This window comes from Microcaecilia unicolor, chromosome 5, assembly GCF_901765095.1.
Source record: "Microcaecilia unicolor chromosome 5, aMicUni1.1, whole genome shotgun sequence".
In the NCBI taxonomy this organism is placed as follows: domain Eukaryota; kingdom Metazoa; phylum Chordata; class Amphibia; order Gymnophiona; family Siphonopidae; genus Microcaecilia; species Microcaecilia unicolor.
The window spans coordinates 225,330,981-225,351,679 of record NC_044035.1 but is presented as its reverse complement, the minus strand read 5'-3'; the positions used below and the strand labels follow the sequence as shown (position 1 = coordinate 225,351,679).

The 20,699-nt window shown below is 44.5% G+C and overlaps 1 protein-coding gene across 1 annotated transcript in view; it reads left to right on the top strand.

The window, feature by feature from the left end:
- The window catches only part of BACE2 (beta-secretase 2), a 168,979-nt gene that overhangs the window by 138,666 nt on the left and 9,614 nt on the right, over positions 1–20,699 (top strand). The window lies entirely within an intron of this gene.

Sequence of the window (20,699 nt, the reverse complement as noted above, 5' to 3'; positions counted from 1 at the left end):
TATCTTAGTTATATTTAGAAACGTGCCGGCTTGGGCAGCATAGGGATGTACACAGAGGAACAGCATACGGGAAGATTTCAAATAAATAAAAAAGCTGTCAGAGAGCACGTGGAGTTATGAAAGGCTTCCAGGAGGCAGGGGGTTCTGCGTGCGAAACAATGAGTAGAGTCATGGAGAGAGAGGAAGATAAAAACTTGCTGGTCAGTATTCAGCCCGCACCACATCGCTTTGCATCAGGCGGTTGGAGTCAAATCCTGGGATAGACAGAGGCACCTAGGACATGGGTTGCTGAGATTTAAGAAAAAAAAAAATGTATATAGCGCAGAAATGAAATCCGCAATACAGCATTGCAAATAAGAAAGGGGGCTCACCACATTTGACTTTTTAAGGAGTACAAGAATGCTACGGGACAGCAGGAGAGTCCAGGAGAATAGTCCACAGCGTTAAAAACATCTAAAGATATTGTTTTTTAAAACCCCAAAGGGGAATATATGTAAAAAGTCTGCATCTCAACGATTGTGGAACAAAATAGTGAACTTTTAAAGGTTTGCTGCTCTGGAGCACTGACAAAAGCATTAACCCTCCCCCACTTCACAGACTCCTTAAACACTCTCCAAACCCCCTCCCACTCCCCTTACATCCCCTCCTAACAGAGAGAATGGAAAATCTAGGAGGTTTAATAAAACAATATAAACATCACAAATTTGCTGCTGTTTTGAACAAACCAATATGTCAGCAAGCTCCGCCCACTGGCTTCAGTCCAGGTAATGAGCCAGATAGGCTCATGCCATCTGCTGTCATTAAACCTCCATGGGAGAGACACATTTTGTCTCAGAGAGGGAGTTTTGGGTAGTTAGTAGTAGTTTCAGTAACTTAAAATAAAAGCAGTGAAAACAAATGCCAGGAAAGAAAATCTTGCACAGGCTACAGTATAGTGCCAGAGACAGACAGGCAGGCAAGCCACACACAACACCAAGCACATCTGCAGAGAAAAATCTGCTGTTTGTGTTTTTACTTGAGGGTAGGCTTGGAGGGAAAATGTGCAGGAGGAGGTCAGGAATGTGCTGGGTAGAGGGCAAGGTTGGAGAAGAATTAATTTCAGCTTTTGTTTGCTGCTAGTGTACTGTTTATTATCTAACTTTCCAAGAGATGGCAGCTATCATGGAGGCAGGCAGTAGGTAATTGGAATGTTGTGTGTGGGGAACTGGTCACATACAAAGGGCTGTGTGATGTGACAGTATATCAGCTTTTAAGGGAACCTTAGCCCAAATATCTGACAAACCATAGAAGGGGGTTACATGTTTTCTTGATTCCAAGAAGGCTACTGGGTTATGCACTTTTATGCAGTCCGATATGGCAGTTAAGTGCTGTGATCTGACTTGACTCTACTCATAAATTACAAAAAATCAGGAAGATCAAATTCAACCAACCAAGTTAAACCTTAAACTCACTATAGTAAACTTGGGTTCAGAATAATTTATCTTTTTATATATATACAGTGGGGGAAATAAGTATTTGATCCCTTGCTGATTTTGTAAGTGTGCCCACTGACAAAGACATGAGCAGCCCATAATTGAAGGGTAGGTTATTGGTAACAGTGAGAGATAGCACATCACAAATTAAATCCGGAAAATCACATTGTGGAAAGTATATGAATTTATTTGCATTCTGCAGAGGGAAATAAGTATTTGATCCCCCACCAACCAGTAAGAGATCTGGCCCCTACAGACCAGGTAGATGCTCCAAATCAACTCGTTACCTGCATGACAGACAGCTGTCGGCAATGGTCACCTGTATGAAAGACACCTGTCCACAGACTCAGTGAATCAGTCAGACTCTAACCTCTACAAAATGGCCAAGAGCAAGGAGCTGTCTAAGGATGTCAGGGACAAGATCATACACCTGCACAAGGCTGGAATGGGCTACAAAACCATCAGTAAGACGCTGGGCGAGAAGGAGACAACTGTTGGTGCCATAGTAAGAAAATGGAAGAAGTACAAAATGACTGTCAATCGACAAAGATCTGGGGCTCCACGCAAAATCTCACCTCGTGGGGTATCCTTGATCATGAGGAAGGTTAGAAATCAGCCTACAACTACAAGGGGGGAACTTGTCAATGATCTCAAGGCAGCTGGGACCACTGTCACCACGAAAACCATTGGTAACACATTACGACATAACGGATTGCAATCCTGCAGTGCCCGCAAGGTCCCCCTGCTCCGGAAGGCACATGTGACGGCCCGTCTGAAGTTTACCAGTGAACACCTGGATGATGCCGAGAGTGATTGGGAGAAGGTGCTGTGGTCAGATGAGACAAAAATTGAGCTCTTTGGCATGAACTCAACTCGCCGTGTTTGGAGGAAGAGAAATGCTGCCTATGACCCAAAGAACACCGTCCCCACTGTCAAGCATGGAGGTGGAAATGTTATGTTTTGGGGGTGTTTCTCTGCTAAGGGCACAGGACTACTTCACCGCATCAATGGGAGAATGGATGGGGCCATGTACCGTACAATTCTGAGTGACAACCTCCTTCCCTCCGCCAGGGCCTTAAAAATGGGTCGTGGCTGGGTCTTCCAGCACGACAATGACCCAAAACATACAGCCAAGGCAACAAAGGAGTGGCTCAGGAAGAAGCACATTAGGGTCATGGAGTGGCCTAGCCAGTCACCAGACCTTAATCCCATTGAAAACTTATGGAGGGAGCTGAAGCTGCGAGTTGCCAAGCGACAGCCCAGAACTCTTAATGATTTAGAGATGATCTGCAAAGAGGAGTGGACCAAAATTCCTCCTGACATGTGTGCAAACCTCATCATCAACTACAGAAGACGTCTGACCGCTGTGCTTGCCAACAAGGGTTTTGCCACCAAGTATTAGGTCTTGTTTGCCAGAGGGATTAAATACTTATTTCCCTCTGCAGAATGCAAATAAATTCATATACTTTCCACAATGTGATTTTCCGGATTTAATTTGTGATGTGCTATCTCTCACTGTTACCAATAACCTACCCTTCAATTATGGGCTGCTCATGTCTTTGTCAGTGGGCACACTTACAAAATCAGCAAGGGATCAAATACTTATTTCCCCCACTGTATGTATGCACTTTAAAAAAATGCTAAAGTGTTTTAAATTGTTTTAAATGTGCTCAGACCATACCATTTACACCCATTATATCCCCAAGAGGAATATGTGGTGGTGTCACAATGGAACCATCATTGCACATATGATGTTCCACCTCCTAATGTTTGTGTATGTACATACAGCTGCGCCCAAGTAGATCTTACTCACCAATGTATGCGTATATCTATAATACTCTACTCATGCCTTTGCTACAGTGTTAGTTATACTGGTCCTAAACTCTGGAATTCACTGCCTTTTCATCTCCGCTCTGAACCGTCCTACTGTAATTTCATATTGGCTCTGAAAACCCACTTCTTCATCCTTGCCTGTTCTGCTACTCACTGATTTGACTTCTTCTCTTTCTAGCAGCTTGTTTTTTTGTCTTGTAAACTGCTTCTAAGCCATATTTCGACCTTTGCAAAATATCTACCCCTCAAATAGCCTGCTTTCAGTTTATTTATTTATTTATTTTACATTTGTACCCCGCACTTTCCCACTCATGGCAGGCTCAATGCCGCGGGCAATGGAGGGTTAAATGACTTGCCCAGAGTCACAAGGAGCTGCCTGTGCCGGGAATCGAACTCAGTTCTTCAGTTCCCCAGGACCAAAGTCCACCACCCTAACCACTAGGCCACTCCTCCACTTAATGGTCTGTGGTGATATTCAGCAGTGCTGACTGGTTAAGTGCTGCTGAATATCAGCAGATAGCCCTGCAGAAGCGAGGTAACCAACCAGGAGCTGTTTCTGGTTGGTTAAATTGCTTTAACTATCAACCCCTTCCTTTTCAGGTGCTTTTCTCTGTTGCTGCTGCTGCCTGTGCCAATTGCTTCATTTTCCTTTCTTTCAGTGCTTTGTGGTCCTCATGCCACTGCTGTTGTGCCCATTGCCCCTCTTCTGCTAATGTGGATGGTTCAGGCCACCCTTCCTTCTGTGTTGCTTTGAAACCTGTGTCCTTTGAGGTTTTACTTTTTTGCCTTCTGCTTTTTATGTCTTGGATATTTGTTGCCATTTTTCTTGCTGCATTGCTTTGTGATCATTTCTTTTAAATTTATCTCATATCTTATTTTCAGTTGTAGCTGAAAATAAATTACATTCAAGTACAGTAGGCATTTTCATGACCCTGGAGGGCTTGCAATCTTAAGTTTGTACCTGAGGCAATGGAGGGTTAAGTGACACACAAAGCCGCAGTGGGATTTCCCTAGTTCTCAGCCCATTGTTCTGTTAGGCTATTCCTCCATGCCTAGTGAGTTAATGTAATCTTCCTCCTTTTCCTGTTCTGCAACTTTCTGTATTATCTAGAATCTTAATTGCACTGCCACAGCCCTTACTATCCAGGTTGTTGCTGCAGCTTTTTCCCCCACACCTATAGCACTGGTTTTCTTATGAAGAGATACCAGGGTTTTTTTCTCCATGTCAGAAGTCCTTGGTGCCTATCATTCTCGGCCTTTTGGCTAAGATCAAGTGTAGAAGTCCTTGGTCCTTTCAGGTATTCCCATTCAGGTGGGTGGAGTCTGTGTTGCCTCTTCAGGTGTTCTTGGGCCTTCCAGCCTGTCTTGGCACTCGTCAGATGTTTTAGGACTTTGCAGTTCCTTTGGTTCTGTGCGAGTTCTCTTTGGATGTTCTACCACTGACTTTGGGCTGCGGTTCCAAACAATTTTACTCAAGAAAACCTGAACATGCTGGGAAAGTGGGAAACTACCAACCTAACACCTGATAAACCTTGAACTCTCTCTTCAAAGTTTTTTTTTTTTTATTTCAAATATCCATTCCTGTACTTGTTAGCTTTGACCTGCTCTGAGAATGTTGTTTTTTCATAGTTCTTTAAAAGTGCTTTTTTTCGGTGACTGAAGTCCATTCCATGATGTTTTCAGCCTATATTCCTGCTGTGTTGGCTCTTCTCTTCTGTTCTACACGTTCCCAGTTAGTGATGCTGCTCCTTCCACCCACTCTACTGCTTTTGGGGACTTAGAGTTTCATTCTCTGCTACCTAAATCTCACAGAATCTCATTCCAAGCCAGCTGTGAACTCTTTCCCCAGCTTGGAGGATCTTTACCACTTGTTCCTATGCTCAGACTGAAGTCTTCGGTGCCAGGACTCTAGTTTTCACTTCTTAGCTGACTTCATTCCATTTCCTCTGTCTGGCTCTACAGATGTTTAGGGCTTTCCAGCCTATTTTGGTGTTACATTTAAGTTGGAAGGCACTAAAACACCTAGTCTCACTGCTGTGTTAGCCTCTTCAGATGTCTTAGGGCCTTGCAGCTGATCCAGATGTTGCATTGGCCCTCTTCTGATGTCCTTCTTGCATCTTCCAGCCAATGCTAATGCTGATTTATCCCATTCCTGCAGCCTTGGGGATCAGCCAGTGTTGCTGCTTTATCCTTCTGTGTGTTCCCTGGGGTGCTCTTGCCAATGCTGGTGCTGTTTTACCTTTCTCAAGGTGTCTTGTTCTGTCCTCTTCTGTTCTCTTGGGGTATTCATTTTGCTCTTTGTGCTATTTTGCTCTTCTGATGATTTTTTTTTTTTTTTAGTCTCCCTGCCTTTATCTTTGTCCTTAGGCCCACTTACTTACTCTATCTATCTATGTATAGCCTACCTATTAACTAGGTGGGTTACAAGAAAAACAAACACACTAATATGACAAAATCACAAACAAAAACCATAATTGTCATAGAAATCCTTCATCTTCATAAAATACAGAAACACTGGGTCAGAACCCAAAATATGCCTGTGCAAATAAGAATACCTTAAGCTGTTTCTTAAAAATGTTAAACTTCTTCAGCAGACAAAATCTGAGTGGTAAATCATTCCACCCACTGGGGCCAGCAGGCACTTAAATGATGGAACAATCAAGCGTAATTTCAGAGCGTAATACTCGTGTAGGGTTGTAACACTGCAATCCTTCCGAAAGTATTCAGGACACACACCTCCCCTTCAACAAGCTGTGTCCATCATAAAGTTTTTGCAGCTGCTGCCAGCTCTTTTCCTCAGCCTGCAGCAGCCCCCTCACACTTTTACCCATCCATCTCACATTCCTACCCCATCTTAGCAACCCTTTCTCCAGGACATTCGCTGGCTCCATCAGATCTCTCCAGGAGTTTCCTCTCGGCTCATCCTCTCCTATCACTAGTGTAGCTTTTCAGTGCTTCCATCCCCAGTGCCTTCATGTCTAGATCCAACCCTGAGTCTCTTACTAGTGACAGTGGAAGCAGGCAAGGTAGGCTCACTGACATTGGGGGATGATTGGAGAGCTGCAGATACAGGTCTAAACTTTGAATGAATGTTTTTTATACATTTTAGTCGTTCTGGCTTCTGCTCATTAATGCAAAAACCTTGCCATCCTAAAAAAGAAAGCCTGACAGTTGACAGTCATAAGCCTCTTGAGTCCTGAGCACATCTGACTGGGTCCCCGGCATGTGCCTTGTTTATGCTTTAACCTGGCCTTAGTCAGCTGGCATTCCCTTGTACTGAGCTCTTCCTAAGCTTTCCCAAAGCCTTAGTTTAACCATTGAATTGAGAGAGCTTCAACAGGATGGAGCAGTAAACTGAAGAGTATTTAATTTTCCACAGCGACTTATAAGACTAAAAGAACACATTAATTTATGTAGGATCTTTGTCTGTTAAAAGGACATTTTCTTTGAATGAAGAAATACAAACACTGTCCTTCATGGAATAATGGTGACACTTAGTGGTAGATCTGTTGAATTGTAGATATACATTTTCCTCATCACTTTGCTGTACATTTTCAAGTACAATTTGAAAAACAAAAAGAGGACACGCTGAGTTCAGGATGAACAATTAACCACTTAGATGAAAATATCTCTTTTGCTATGAAGGATGTTTTAGAATGAAGAGGATTATAACCTAGTTGACCTTGAAAAATACTTTTAACTAATGTTGAGAAAATCTATTTTATGAATTGGCAATAGAGTAGTGATGCCAACATGCCTCAGCCAGTTCTGGGAAATGGTAACATCACTGATGGATTTGTCTTTAAAAACAGTACCATGGAACCTGTAGGGCAGCTTGCCAGGTATTATACATACCTAAAGAGTTTCATGTCTTAATACAGAATCATCTTATCTGAAGGGAGATAAGGACCTTAAGACCTATATGCCCACTGTGTTTCCTGATGCAGTGCTAGTTGATCTTTGACTTTCTCTTCCCTTTTCACAACTAGGATCCTCTGTGCATATCACAAGCTTTTTTGAATTCCAGGTCTGTTTTTGCCTTCACCATTTCCTTTTGTGCAGCCACCATGTTTTCTTAAAGAAGTATTTTCTGATATCATTCCTATAACTAATTTTTGGAACCTCATAGAGTGGCCTAATGTTCTAGAACTTTCTTTAACCAGAGTTTAATTTCTAGGGGAACGGCCTGGAACTCGGTTTCACCACTTTTTTCAAACTCCTGAGCAGCAGGGTGTCTGGCTCCAGCCTCTCCCTTCCAGGAAACCTGTAGAGAAGAGGAGGGGGAGCTTGGAGCAGAGCACAGAATGGTCACTGATTTTCTTAATCCAGCGAGGGCCGCCGAGAGACAAAGCCGGGCCAGGGGCAAACACCCCCCTTCCGGGCCTGCCACCCCCTTTCTGACCTGCTTACTTGTCTCCTCTCCTGCTCCGTTCTGCTGCACAGGTCCTTCTTCCTGCCACGTCCAAACAGGAAGTACTTCACACAGGACAGGAGGTGGGATGCAGCAGGAAGAAGGACCTGTGGCCAGCAGAGCACAGTTAACGCGATAGCATGATAACTGTGGTCTGTGGTGCACAGAAGCCGGAGAGCCATGCCAGCCCCCCTTGGACGCTGGACCCTAAGAAAATTTGCTCCCCCTGCTCTCAAAGATAGATGGAAAGGAGGAATAGAGAGTGAAGAAACAAAATGGAAATGAGATCCTTAAAGAGAACTTAGGAGAAACTAGGAAGAGAAAGTGATAGAGAGAGAGACCAGGATCAACCCAATTGAAAAATGTAAATGATCAGACAACAATGGTATATTCTAGTTTGAGGCCATTTTCACAGTATGAGCCCTGACATTGGCATAGTTCATATTACAATACTGGTCCTAAGATGGGGATACAAAAGCAAAACTTTGCTCAAGGTGCAAAAACCCCTTGCACTGGTTCTGACTGAGACATTACACATTGACCTCTAGATTTCCATGGGTTGACTGTGACTGGCATCTGTTTGGCCTATTTAAACTATCCACTCCTGAGGTGGTTGCATGCTCGATTCTGAAGCACCATATTGATCTGAATATAAGGTGATTCCACCCTCCCCCCAAAGCGATTGGAGAAAAAATATTAGAACACATAGAATATGCTTCTTTAAAAAAACAAACACGAGCAGCAGTTTTTTCGCACCTTGCATTATGAAAAGCTAAAGAAGTTGCATGTGGGTAAGAGGAACCCGAATTATAGCTACGTCTTGCAAGGTTCCGCGTTAGGAGTTACGGATCAAGAAAGGGATCTGGGTGTCGTCGTCGATGATACGCTGAAACCTTCTGCTCAGTGTGCTGCTGCGGCTAGGAAAGCGAATAGAATGTTGGGTGTTATTAAGAAGGGTATGGAGTCCAGGTGTGCGGATGTTATAATGCCGTTGTATCGCTCCATGGTGCGACCGCACCTGGAGTATTGTGTTCAGTACTGGTCTCCGTATCTCAAAAAAGATATAGTAGAATTGGAAAAGGTACAGCGAAGGGCGACGAAAATGATAGTGGGGATGGGACGACTTTCCTATGAAGAGAGGCTGAGAAGGCTAGGGCTTTTCAGCTTGGAGAAGAGACGGCTGAGGGGAGATATGATAGAAGTGTATAAAATAATGAGTGGAATGGATCGGGTGGATGTGAAGCGACTGTTCACGCTATCCAAAAATACTAGGACTAGAGGGCATGAGTTGAAGCTACAGTGTGGTAAATTTAAAACGAATCGGAGAAAATTTTTCTTCACCCAACGTGTAATTAGACTCTGGAATTCATTGCCGGAGAACGTGGTACGGGCGGTTAGCTTGACGGAGTTTAAAAAGGGGTTAGATAGATTCCTAAAGGACAAGTCCATAGACCGCTATTAAATGGACTGGAAAAATTCCTCATTTTTAGGTATAACTTGTCTGGAATGTTTTTACGTTTGGGGAGCGTGCCAGGTGCCCTTGACCTGGATTGGCCACTGTCGGTGACAGGATGCTGGGCTAGATGGACCTTTGGTCTTTCCCAGTATGGCACTACTTATGTACTTATGTACTTATGTAAGTTAAGGCTCTTCAGCTTGGAAAAGAGATGGCTGAGGGAGTCCCTTTCATCCTTTCTCAGTGACTTTGACGCCAGGCTTGCCTTCTTCCATGATCCTTCCTCCCCCTCTCTCATCCTTGGTGACTTTAATATTCCTGCTAATGATCCTTCCAACTCTTATATTTCCAAGTTACTCGCTTTAACGTCATCCTTTAATCTCCAACTATGTTCCACCTCCCCCACTCATCAAAATGGTCACTGTCTTGATCTCATCTTCTCCTCCAACTGTTCACCTTCTAGTTTCCTTGCCTCTGATCATCCCTCCTCTGATCACCATCTTATAACTTTCACACTTAAATCTCCTCCCTCCCAGTCCCGTCCTATCCTATCTAATTTATCTAGGAATCTTCACGATAGTGACCCTTCATCTCTATCCTCCCATGTTTCAAACCTCCTCTCTACTGTGGCACCATCCACGTCTGTCAACGAGGCTGTTTCTTCTTACAACAATACTCTATCCTCTGCCTTAGACACTCTTGCACCTTTGATGACCCGCCCTGTAAGGCGTACAAACCCCAACCTTGGCTGACTTCTAATATCCGCTACCTACGTTCCTGTACCCGCTCCGCCGAACGCCTCTGGCGGAAATCTCGGGCCCTTGCTGATTTCTTACACTTTAAGTTCATGCTGACCTCCTTCCAATCTGCTCTTTTACGTGCCAAACAGGATTATTATATCCAACTGACCAACTCTCTTGGCTCTAATCCTCGACTTCTCTTCACCACATTGAACTCTCTCCTCAAGGTGCCCCCTCCTCCAACTCCCACCTCATTATCTCCTCAGACCCTTGCTGAATTCTTTCACAACAAGGTTCAAAAGATAAACCTTGCTTTCTCTACCTCACCAGCTCTCCCTCCACTAGTCCGTTCCCCTCTCTCTCCTTCCCCTCATTCCCTTTCCTCCTTTCCTGAAGTTACTATTGAGGAAACTACACTTCTCCTTTCTTCCTCAAAATGTACCACCTGTTCCTCTGATCCCATTCCCACCCACCTTCTTAATGCCATCTCTCCTACTCTTATTCCTTTTATCTGTCACATTCTCAACCTCTCACTTTCCACTGCGACTGTCCCTGCTGCCTTTAAACATGCTGTGGTCACACCTCTCCTTAAGAAGCCTTCACTTGACCCTACTTGTCCCTCTAATTACCGACCCATCTCCCTCCTTCCTTTTCTCTCCAAATTACTTGAGCGTGCTGTTCACCGCCGCTGCCTTGATTTTCTCTCCTCACATGCTATTCTTGACCCACTACAATCTGGTTTTCGCCCTCTCCACTCAACCGAAACTGCGCTTACTAAAGTCTCCAATGACCTATTACTGGCTAAATCCAGAGGTCAATATTCCATCCTCATTCTTCTTGATCTTTCCGCTGCTTTTGACACTGTCGATCACAGCATACGTCTCGATACCCTGTCCTCACTTGGATTCCAGGGCTCTGTCCTTTCCTGGTTCTCTTCCTACCTCTCCCTCCGCACCTTTAGTGTTCACTCTGGTGGATCCTCTTCTACCTCTATCCCTCTGCCTGTCGGCGTACCTCAGGGTTCTGTTCTTGGTCCCCTCCTCTTTTCTATCTACACTTCTTCCCTTGGTTCATTAATCTCATCCCATGGCTTTTCCTACCACCTCTATGCTGATGACTCCCAAATCTACCTTTCTACCCCTGATATCTCACCTTGCATCCAAACCAAAGTTTCAGCGTGCTTGTCTGACATTGCTGCCTGGATGTCTCAACGCCACCTGAAATTAAATATGACCAAAACCGAGCTTCTCATTTTCCCCCCCAAACCCACCTCCCCGCTCCCCCCGTTTTCTTTTTCTGTTGATGGCTCTCTCATTCTCCCTGTCTCCTCAGCTCGAAACCTTGGGGTCATCTTTGACTCTTCTCTCTCCTTCTCTGCTCATATCCAGCAGACCGCCAAGACCTGTCGTTTCTTTCTTTACAACATCCGTAAAATCCGCCCCTTTCTTTCCGAGCACTCTACCAAAACCCTCATCCACACCCTTGTCACCTCTCGTTTAGACTACTGCAATCTGCTTCTTGCTGGCCTCCCACTTAGTCACCTCTCCCCTCTCCAGTCGGTTCAAAACTCCGCTGCCCGTCTCATCTTCCGCCAGGGTCGCTTTACTCATACTACCCCTCTCCTCAAGACCATTCACTGGCTCCCTATCCGTTTTCGCATCCTGTTCAAACTTCTTCTACTAACCTATAAATGTATTCACTCTGCTGCTCCCCAGTATCTCTCCACACTCGTCCTTCCCTACACCCCTTCCCGTGCACTCCGCTCCATGGATAAATCCTTCTTATCTGTTCCCTTCTCCACTACTGCCAACTCCAGACTTCGCGCCTTCTGTCTCGCTGCACCCTACGCCTGGAATAAACTTCCTGAGCCCCTACGTCTTGCCCCATCCTTGGCCACCTTTAAATCTAGGCTGAAAGCCCACCTCTTTAACATTGCTTTTGACTCGTAACCACTCGCCTCCACCTACCCTCCTCTCTTCCTTCCCGATCACATTAATTGATTTGATTTGCTTACTTTATTTATTTTTTGTCTATTAGATTGTAAGCTCTTTGAGCAGGGACTGTCTTTCTTCTATGTTTGTGCAGCGCTGCATATGCCTTGTAGCGCTATAGAAATGCTAAATAGTAGTAGTAGTAGAGGTCTACAAAATTCTGAGTGGTGTGGAGGTGAATCGATTTTTCATTCATTCAGAAAGTACAAAGACCAGGGGGATCCTCAATGAAATTACATGGGAATACATTTAAAACAAATAGGACAAAATATTTTTTTCGCTCAAAGAATAGTTAAGCTCTGGAACTGGTAACAGATGTTAGTGTATCTGGGTTTAAAAAAGGTTTGGATAAGTTCCTGAAGGAAAAGGCCATAGTCTGTTATTGGTAATGGACATGGGGGAAGCCACAGCTTGCCGTGGGATTAGTAGCATGGAATGTTACTACAAATTGGGTTTCTGCCAGGTACTTGTGACCTGGATTGGTCACTGCTGGAAGCAGGATACTGGGCTAAATGGACCATTGATCTGACCCAGTAATTATTTATTTGTGACATTTATATCCCACATTGTCCCAAACAAGTTTGAGTTCAATGTGGCTTACAATAAACAGTATATGATCCATAACAAACAATAATGCATAAGAAAGTAATTTGTTAGAATCCAATTTTACAATACAGTATCATAAAGTACTGGAATAGCTATGGATGTATAACATTTAGAAAATCTATTATGAATGACAAATTGTACATGAAGCAAAGAGAAGGTTAATGGTAAATAGAGTAATAACCAATTCAGGTAATAATTAGTAGTTTGAGATATGGTTGTTCTTTGTGAGGGTTTGTTTGAATAGGAATGATTTGAGGATTTTGCAGAATCTAGTGTTTGGCTATTCTTATGTTCTTATGTCATTAATTTGGGGGTCACTTTGTACTAGGAGAGCTTTGTGGCTGCCTGCAACCTTTGATTGTAACATAGTAGATGACGGCAGAAAAAGATCTGCACAGTCCATCCGGTCTGCCCAACAAGATAAACTCATATGTGCTACTTTTTGTATATACCTTACCTTGATTTGTATCTGCCATTTTCAGGGCACAGACTGTAGAAGTCTGCCCAGCACTAGCCCCGCCTCCCACCACCGGTTCTGCCACCCAATCTCGGCTAAGCTTCTGAGGATCCATGCGTTCTGAACAGGATTCCTTTATGTTTATCCCACGCATGTTTGAATTCCGTTACCGTTTTCATCTCCACCATCTCCCGCGGGAGGGCATTCCAAGTATTCACCACTCTTTCCGTGAAAAAATACTTCCTGACATTTTTCTTGAGTCTGCCCCCCTTCAATCTCATTTCATGTCCTCTAGTTCTACCGCCTTCCCATCTCCGGAAAAGGTTCATTTGCGGATTAATACCTTTCAAATATTTGAACGTCTGTATCATATCACCCCTGTTTCTCCTTTCCTCCAGGGTATACATGTTCAGGTCAGCAAGTCTCTCCTCATACGTCAGCCTGACAGTGGTTCTTGGTAAAATAGTAGAGATTACTATAAAGAACAGAATTGCTGAATATATATGTAGGCATGGTTTTAAAGATTCAAAGCCAACATGGTTTTAGCAAAGAGAAGTCTTGCTTCGCTAATTTGATGCATTTTTTTGTTAAGGTATGAATAAAGGCGAGCCTGTTCATATAGTGTATCTGGATTTTCAAAAAGCATTTGATAAATTCTCTCATGAGAGACTCCTAAGGAAAATTAAAAAGTCATGGGCTAGGAGAACTGGTTAAAACAGAAAGCAGAGCTAAATGGTCAATATTCTCTGTGGAAATTGGTAAATAGTGAGGTTCCTCAGGGATATGTGCTGAGGCCGCTGCTTTGTAACATTTTTATAAATGACCTGGAATCAGTGAGGTGATCAAAGTTGCTGATGACCCAAAATTATTCAAAGCTGTTGAATCCTAAGAGGGTGGTGAGAAATTGCAAAAGAACCTTACAATTCTGCGAGACTGGGCATCCAAATAGCAGATGAAAATTAGTGTGAGACAGTGCGAAGTAATACACGTGAGGAGCAACCCAAAATTTATGCAACACAATGCAAGGTTCCACATTAGGAGATACCACCCAGGCAAAAGATCTAGATGTCATTGTTGATATTATATTGAAATCCTCTGCTCAGTGTGAAGTGGTGGCCAAGAAAGCAAAAAGAATATTAGGAATTATTAGGAAAGGAATGGAGAATAAAACAGAGAATATCTTTAGCTTCTATATTGCTCCATGGTGCAACTGAACCTTGAATATTGTGTGAAATTCTGATCACAGCATCTCAAAAAAAGAGATAAAGGGGGAGATTCTATATATAGCGCCTAAAAAAAAATTGGCACTAAAATCAGTGCCTACTAAGCGTATTCTATAATCAGATTATAGAATAAGCTTAGTTGATATCTCAGCACCTAAAACTACAAGCATCCATTAACACCAATGAAAATGTGATGTAAATCCCAGCACATAGATTTATGCGCACTGGGTCATATTCTATAACTACAAACTTACAATAACAATGTGAATCATATGTAGGAAATTAATTTTTAAATGTAGTGGGAAGATTGGGAAGTAGGGCAGTGAGCCAGGGAGCAGGATTGTTTATGACAGGAGGAATAGTGGGGTACCTGACAGTAAGAATGGTGAGGCAGTTTTAACAAAGATGTAGAAACTTTGGCAGTGAGCTGGTAGGGATGGGAACAGCAAGCCAATTTAAGTTAACAAGAGAACACAGTGGGTTTGGAATGGATGAAACAATTGGCCATGATTTGTAAGACAAAGAAGCATGAAAAACATCCTTTATCTTATAATTGGGCCATTATGTGATCAATGTGGACCATGTTAAAATTCTGCTAGGTATTGTGGACAAGAGGTGCGCCATGCTTCTCTTGCGGTCACCTTTCTTCCCAGAGCAATCAGGCCCAGATGCTCAAAACTTTGGTGGTGTTCCGAAAAGCACTGGAAAAATACCACCCAATCAGCGCTACAATACAGCTCCCTAATGTTCAGCGCTAATGACATGCAAATTTAGGTGTGATGTTGGTGCTGAGCATTAGGGAGCTGTTTTCAGTTCTGTGGGAGAATTGTATCTGGGCAGGGCGCCACCTTTTCAGGAGGAGGGTGTCCTAGTCCCTCCTCCGAGGTGGGGGGGGGGGGTTGTGGGACTTCTAGCCCACTAGAGCTAGCCATCAGGGGGAGGGGAGGACAGACAAGGGTTTCACTGGACCACCAGGTTTTATGTATTTTCAGGTGGAGGGTCTGTCCTCACATCTTTGGGGGGGGGGGAGACCCCAGGGTCCACTGGACCATCAGACCCTCATGTCTTCAGGGAGGCAGAGGGGGGCCTTTACACTCCAATGCCCTGGCAAACCGCAACGCCAGCTCTGAGCTGGCATAGGGTTTGCTGCAGGAGGAGAACCCTTATTTGGCGCGCTCCCGCTGAGCATTGGGGAGGAATAGGTAATGACCTGTTTAACATGCATTTGCATGCTCATTGCATTTAGAGCTGGTTATTTCATGTGCTCACCGGCTCTGAACATTTGGTGGCAGCAAATACGGGTAGTAGCCTGGTGCTAGTAGCCTCTAGTGCCCACATTTACATCTGAGCATCGGGGCACCAGTGTCTAGATCTCAGGATAAAAAGTGAAAATGATTCTTAACCTGTTGTCTTAGCAGGCCTCTGTCCAGAGCTCAGTTCTGTTGTATAATTAATTTGATTTTTAACCTCCTTGTTAATAAAATTTCTTACAGTCAATATATACAGTAGGATAGAATGTTTACTCCTAGGGGAATTCGGCACAAAAAAATAGAAAATTCAGCAACATATCTGCACACTTTGTAATTTTTTTGCACAGAATTCCCCCACTATGTCGGCTGGCACCTCCCCCCAGGCATGAAATAACCCCCCCCCCCCCTACCTCCACAGGAGTTTCTCATGCACCTTCCTGCAGACCTCCACCCTATTCCCATGGCACGCACACACATACCTCATCAACCTTTTTCCAGCCCCCTCCCCACACACTCCATCCATCTTTTATCCAACCCCCTCACACACTCCATCCTCCTTTTTTCCAGCCCCCTTCCTGCACACACATACACCATCCACCTTTATTCTAGTCCCCTACATGCTCCATCTAAATTTTTTCCAGATTCCCCCCCCCCCCCACACACACACACACACATTCACTTCCTGCCCCCACCTTCTCCAACATGGCACAAGGAGGAGCAGCACAGCCACACATCAGGCTGCTTCCTGTTCCTCTGCCATCATGGGCCCAACTGTTCTTTTGAGCCTCACAGGCCTCTGTACAGCTGCGCAGCTTAAGGGAACCGCTAGACACCAAGGCAGTGGAGGAAGCAGCCCGACCTGCAACTGTGCAGCTTCTCCTTTTGCCATGTTGGAGCAGTAAGTGTACTGGGAGGCAGACAGCTGGAAAGCGAGTGTGACATAAAAGCTGACTGCACAGAATTCTGCACGGAAAAGGCAGAATTCTGTGCAGTCTGTGGAGGTGGGGAATTCTGAGGAAATTCTGCATTGTGCAGTAGCGCAGAATTTCCTCAGGAGTAAATGTTGGAAAATGAAAAAAAAAAAAAATACTACAGGCTGTATGTGGAGGCTCCTTTATGAGAAACAAGTGAAAAGGAGAATGAAGAGAACACATGCAGAGGATGACAAAACTTTTAAAAAACGTAACTTAGAGGAATCCAAGATGGCATCAGAGTAAGAAGACGTGCCCGACTCTGCACCCAAAACGCCACGGATATACATTCGTACCCACCCAATGTGAGTGCTGAGATCGCGATCGATTAAGGACTGAGCTGTCAGTGGCCTCGAGGAGCGGGGAGGATCAGGTGATCGAGCCCGTGCCTGCACGTAACGGGCACAGCAGACCTGCGATCCCGGGAGCGTGGTGCTGCCACTGCAGATGGGAGAGTACAGCATCCCTCACGAGGCAGGAACGGTGGACCGGTGAGGGGGAAGGCAGCCGCTGCAGAGACTGTGAGACGCGGTGGGCGGCGGCATCTGAGGGCTGTTGCCGGGCGCTCTCGGAGTGTTGGGGCCCGGCGTCATCGGTGTCTTCCTTTGGGGCAGAGGCCCAACCCGGGTGGCTGGGCGGAGAGAGGAGGAGAATCGCCGTTCCTGCAGAGAGGCCAGCTAGGACACTGCTGGGAGAGGAGCTGCAAATTACGGAGACTTGTGTTTTGAGGTAGTGCAGTTCTCTGCATAGAATCTCATAACAACAGCGCAGCTTTGAAAATAATACTGCCTGCAGCCGGTTCTTAGCTGCTTTGGCCCCCGCCTGGCTCCTTCCCTTAGAGGGGATTGATCTTTTGAAGAAGAGCGTGTGCAGGCTGAGTGAAAGAAAGGAAGAGACTGGAAAAGACAGAAATAGTTCTGTGGAGTGCCTGCTGGTCACGGACTGAGATGATAGCTTAAGCGCAGAGCTCCGTTGGGGCATTGATCAGAGTGAGTGAATCCCATAGAGTTAAGTGGCATCCTGAAGGGTGCCTTGAAGGGGAAAGGTCCCTGAGGAATGCCACCAAAGAAGGGATTGGAGTGATTCCGTTTTTCAACAGAGCAAGGCAAAAAAACCTTGGTGGCGTCGGCGGGGACAGAGAGGAGTGGAGCAAAGATGGCGGTGGCCGGGTAGGAAAAAATAAAAAAGGTGGGAATATGAGCCAGGCTACCCAAAGAATGGAACCAAATTATGTTTAAGAAAATAAAGTTTAATAATTTCCAAGTAAATGGTAATAAAACAATACATAAAAAATGACCCGACACAACGTTGTGTTTCGGCCAAACAGGCCTACATCAGGAGTCTATAAACATAAACAAACCATAAACAAATTAAACAAAAAAACAATAAGAAATATGATAATAATAATAATATGCAGAAATAAATCTTTAAACATGAATAAATCTTTAAACATGAGCAAACTATAAACCAACTGAGCAAAAAAAATATATTAAAAATAAAGAGTATAATGATAATAATATGCAGCAAAGAAATTTTTGATAACATACAACAAAAATAATTTTTTATATATAATGATATACATATACTAAAAGAGGAACATGTATAAATTATCCAAAAAATGTGAATTCAAAAAATAGATTGCTAATAGCAAAAAAATGAATTCAGGACTGTATATCTATATGAACATATCAAATAACATGTCAAACAAACAAACTGAAAACAGTAGCATCAAAAAAAGAGGGAGAAGGATTTACAAAATAATAAAGCCAGGACATCATATTTCTTATTGTTTTTTTGTTTAATTTGTTTATGGTTTGTTTATGTTTATAGACTCCTGATGTAGGCCTGTTTGGCCGAAACACAACGTTGTGTCGGGTCATTTTTTATGTATTGTTTTATTACCATTTACTTGGAAATTATTAAACTTTATTTTCTTAAACATAATTTGGTTCCATTCTTTGGGTAGCCTGGCTCATATTCCCACCTTTTTTATTTTTTCTATTTCACGCACCGTGGGATCTATTGAGTTCTCCACTTGTTGTGGATTCTCTTTAGACTATAGGTGGCCGGGTAGGAGCAGGCTAAGAAGGGCCCTGAAACTGGTGAAATCACGAAACGGGAGATGGTGACTTAGTTTCAAGACCTGAAGGCTGATTTGGCAGGGGTCCGACAGGATATACAAACTGTCCTGAGAGAAATTAGGGCTGAAATTTGCGATTTGGAGATACGTGTTGGTGAGATGGAGGAGGGGATGGAGACTTTCAAGCAAGACATGGGGAAACTGCATAAAGTGGTGAATGCAGATATGCAGGAATTACAACAACTCAGGGAGCAGGTGGAGGACCTGGAGAATAGGCCGTGCTGCAACAACCTGCGATTTAAGGGAATTCCTGAATCTGACATATTTAGCAATTGCGAAGCAGTGATTCGAGAACTGTGTGGGTTCATTTTGAATGCAGAGGATGGAGGCCAATTGCCAGACCTTAGAATTCAGAGAGCGCACAGAGTGGCCTGCAGCAGGACAATCGCCAGATGGACATTGTGGTGTGTTTTGCTGATTTCCCCATGAAGGAGAAGATATTGACCAAAGCAAGGCAACAAAAAGAAATTATTTGGAAAAACTGTAAGATTGGAGTGTTCCAAGATCTGGCCTGGACTACACTGCAAAAGCGTCTATCCTTCCGAGAAGCCACGATATATATGAGGTCAAAGGGGATCCGGTACAAGTGGCTATTCCCATTTGGGATGTGGCTAACAGTGGACGGTAAATCGTGTAAAGTCAAGACCCCGGAAGAGGCATGGGCACCACTGCGCTCTTTGGGGTGCAGAGATGTTCCCATTCAGAAGGAGTTGCGGGAGACCGCCAGGGAACCCAGAGTGGATTCGGTGTGGCAGAAGGTGGTGGAGCGGGGGAAGACTTCTAACAAGCAAGCTTCCTGAAGGAACACGGATTTGTGTGGACTGGTGGTGAAATGCTTGAATCAGTGGGGAGGTTGTATGGAGGAATGTGGGTTGCATGAATGTAATGGATGTGGGTGTAAGTAGGGTGATGGGAGAGATAGGGATTAGCGTTGGAGAGGTCAAAGTCCTGGGAGAGTGTGTTGATTCCTCATGGGATGGCTGATTTACTGACAGAGAGATCAGCTACAGGGAAGGGGAGGATGGGGGAGGATTTGGGGATAAGTTGGAGCAGAGGAGTGTGGGTTTGGAGCAGGGGGGAGGGCAGAGATTGCCTGTGGGGAAGGAGAGGGGAGGGAGGGGTGGGGGAGGGGAAGGGAGCAACCTTATTGGTGGGTACATGGAATGTAAACGGGCTAAATAATCAGGGGAAGCGCAGTATTTAAGGAGTTGGGTAGGCTGAAATGGGATGTGACGTTTTTGCAAGAAACACACTTAAGACCAAGGGATGCTCACCTGCTGCGTCGTAGGCCTTTTCAGGAAGTGGTGGTACATCAGGGAATAGGGCCAAAACGGATGGGGGGAGTGGCTATTTTGATAAGACAAAGTTGTGGAATTGTGATTAAAGAGGTGTTTCGAGATACTAGTGGGTGTTGTGTGGGCCTCAGAGGGTGGTTGCAGGGGAAGGAGATGACATTGATTAACATTTATGCGCCAAATGTGGGGCAGAGGGACTTCTTTCAAACATTAAAAGAAGAAATCTCGGGATTTGTAGGCGGGCAGGTTGTGGTAGGGGGGGATTTTAATATTGCCCCGGATGCAAGGCTAGATCATTCGACAGGAGGAAGGCAGCAATGGCCCTGGGAGGAAAGCATTGTTACAATTTTTGAAAGGGTTGGAGGTGGTGGACTGCTGGAGGTTGTTACATGGGGTGCAGTGGAATTACACCTTTTACTCGCGTGCAGCACAGACTTATTCCTGGATAGATGGGTTATGGGTGCATCGCAATGGATGGCATATGGTGGGGGCTGCTGAGATAGAGACCATTTGTGTTTCTGATCATGCGCCAATGTGGATTAAATTAATTGGGTTGGGCCAATGCAAGTGACAAGGAGTCTGGCGACTCAGTGAGTCACTGCTTGGGGATAAGAAAGTGCGGGAAGATATTCAGCATACTATTCAAGAATACCGACGCTTTAATGACAATGGGGAAGTAACAGATGGGGTGTTATGGGATGTGCTGAAGGTAGTGGTGAGGGGTGCTTTGATTAAATGGGGGTCGCGCAAGAAAAGGGAAAAAGGGCAGCACTCGCTGACTTTGCAGAAGAGGTTATTGCATTTAGAACAGCGGCACAAAAGAAACCCTACACCGCAGGTATGGGCAGACCTTA